Here is a 2822-nt window from a genome sequence, read left to right as displayed (position 1 = left end):
GTAGTGTAGTAGTGTATAGTAGTGTATAGTGTATTAGTGTATAGTAGTTGTATAAGTAGTAGTGTAAAGTAGTGTCGTGTATAGTGTAGTGTAGTTGTGTATAGTAGTGTATAGTGTAGTGTATAGTGTAGTGTCTAGTAGTGTATAGTGTAGTGTACAGTAGTATAGTAGTACATGGTTTCTGAGTGTATAGTGTAGTGTATAGTATAGTAGTGTATAGTGTAGTATAATGTGGTAGTGTAGTGTAGTAGGTATAGTAATGTACAGTAGTGTATAGGTAGTGTAGTAGTGTATAGTGTAGTGTGATAGTGTGTACGTATAGTAGTGTATAGTGTAGTAGTGTAAGTAGTGTAGTGTATAGTGTAGTAGTGTATAGTGTAGTAGTGTATAGTAGTGTATAGTAGTGTCCTGTATAGTGTACTGTATAGTAGTGTATAGTGTAGTAGTGTAAAGTAGTGTAGGTATAGTATAGTAGTGTATAGTGTAATGTATAGTAGTGTAGTATAGTGTAGTATAGCGCTGCTGGATTCCAAGGTGACCACGTTTCGAAGCCCCTTCCGCAGCCGATGACTGCCCCAGGTCGCCCTCCGCAAACGAGACCCATCCTTTGCCTCTCGACGTTTCACCCCTTGCAACTCAACGAACTCCGATGAGAGGCCTGCGACGCAGAGTGCAGTGTGTTATGTCTCTTACCCGAAGCACTCTGCGATGGGCTTGGTAGAACTGAGTGGAGAGGAGCACGTGGCAGGCAAAACTGCCGTCCGTTGGGTGCTTGCAGATGAACCCAAAGTAGCTGCGCAAGGAAACGCAACACAAAGCTGCGGTACAGTTCAATTCCTTTGCGCGCATTTTTCCCAGCGATCAATCGAAAGACGACCGCGTGATTAATTTCATCAATCACGTGTCAGCCGGTAGCATTCTCTTTAACAATCATCCTTGAAATGTGTGGCACTTCGCAATCGTCTCGTGCCAATATTCCGCGTTCAGCTTCGCAACGAAAAACTGACGCCAACCACTCCACGTTTTGGCCTCTGACACATGAAAGGATTCCCCCCCCCTACGCGGTTTCCCTGGAAATTGACAAGCAGCAATGCCAACACAAAAGATAAAGATCCCCCCCCCCATAGCCCTTACAGACTGTTGGGGCAAGTGCTGTTAGAGAGTAACACCTATGAGGGTTGGCACAGCACATGAGGTGGGTGGGTGGCCAGCATAACGCCCGGTCGCCTTTGTCTCCCGAGTGGCCATGTTTACACATTGGCGCTCATTTGAGCCTTAGCCGACTTAGGGGATGCCCAGCACCGGTTCAAATAATCATCAGCGGTGTTGGCCGTGAAAGCCCTCTATCACAATCTAGATATTGTCAGGGCTATGCATGTGCACACGTACACCTGCTTACCATGGGTTTTTGGGGTGGAAACCACAGAAAGAAATATTCTTCAGCTGGAAAAAGTGGCTGAAGTTCTTGATCTGCAAGGGACACGCACGCCGCGTGAGTCTATCGCGTGCAAGCAAAACACCAACAATGTTTGGGGTCGGATCGCCGCGCGAGTATAAAATGTCGCGTCGTGCACCCCTCCTCCACCCCGACACGGCCGGCGAATGAAGTCGTCAAGCGGCGAACGAATGAGCGAACGCGGCCTATTTAACGCGTCGCAAGGCTTTCGCGACCGGTATTTATTCGTTATGCTCTCAACGCACGTCGATTCTAAATGTGGAGGGGAAAACCGGAGGACCCAGATTAAAATACATGCGACCACCGAAAGAGAGAGACACGCAAACTGCAAATATACAGCAGCAGGCGTCAGGGTCGGGATCGAACCCACGATCTTCTGTAGACCAGGCGAGGTAGTCAACATCTCACCACGGAGAGAGAGAGACACGCAAACTCCAAATATACAGCAGCAGGTCTCAGGGTTGGGATTGAACCCACGACCTCCTGTATACCGGTCGAGGTAGTTAACATCTCCTAGCCACCGTGGTGGCGACCGCCTGTGTTCGATGACGATGATCACCGCACCGAGACAGCCTCCCTGCCGTTCGCCGTGAGCGATGAAATCGAGCCGCTACTTGGCCACGCTGCGCGCCGCGTCGAGGTGAAGGACCGCCGGGCGTCCTTTTACCGGCTTGTGTTTGTGGAAGCCGTTGCGCTGCGGGGCCGGCGCGTGCCGGGCGCCGGTCACCGTGAGGCGGAGCCCTCGCGCGCCCACCTCCAACGAACACGGCAACGTCGGCTTGAGTCCGGCGACCGCGCGACGGCTGGAAGCCACCTGGCGGTCGTCAGAGAGAGGTCCAAAACGGGAGGCCACAAGATACGACGTTGGTAGCAACCGGCATGCCATAGGGTGGGTTTTTGGAATGTTAACGATGGGAGTATTTTCTTCTTCTTGGTTCTTTCGGTAAAGTCACGTAGATGGGAAGTAATAAAATAATAAAAATAAAACTACATAAAATAATTCTCACGACGTTTCGGCCACAACGCAAGCAGCCGTCATCAGGTGAAGAACATGTCTGTCATTCAGACTCTGTCTTCTCGACAGACCTGTTCTCCACCTGAGGACGGCTGCTTGCGTTGTGGCCGAAACGTCGTGAGAATTATTTTATGATGTTTTATTTTTATAATTTTATTACTTCCCTTCTACGTGACTTTACCGAAAGAACCAAGAAGATGAATCCCTGCAGTCACGAAAGTTTTAAATCGAAATTTATTTTATTATTTTATTATTTACATTCTACGTGACTTTACCGAAAGAACCAAAAAGATGAATTCCTGCAGTCACGAAAGCTTTAAATCGATGGGAGTTTTGTTACAAACTATTTAT

At 48.5% G+C, this 2822-nt stretch overlaps 1 long non-coding RNA gene across 1 annotated transcript; it reads right to left on the bottom strand.

The window, feature by feature from the left end:
- Nucleotides 1–722: 722 nt before the first annotated feature.
- LOC133344198 (uncharacterized) lies at nucleotides 723–2272 on the bottom strand. Its single transcript, XR_009755327.1, has 3 exons — nucleotides 2124–2272; nucleotides 1400–1470; nucleotides 723–793 (listed from the first exon to the last, which is right to left on the bottom strand). It is a non-coding gene; the product is annotated as an uncharacterized LOC133344198 (long non-coding RNA).
- Between the last annotated feature and the right edge of the window lie 550 nt (nucleotides 2273–2822).

This window comes from Lethenteron reissneri, chromosome 2 (genome assembly GCF_015708825.2).
Source record: "Lethenteron reissneri isolate LAM-NWPU_2019-01 chromosome 2, ASM1570882v1, whole genome shotgun sequence".
Lineage (NCBI taxonomy): Eukaryota > Metazoa > Chordata > Hyperoartia > Petromyzontiformes > Petromyzontidae > Lethenteron > Lethenteron reissneri.
The sequence above is the reverse complement of the archived record's forward strand: the minus strand, read 5'-3'. Positions and strand labels throughout refer to the sequence as shown.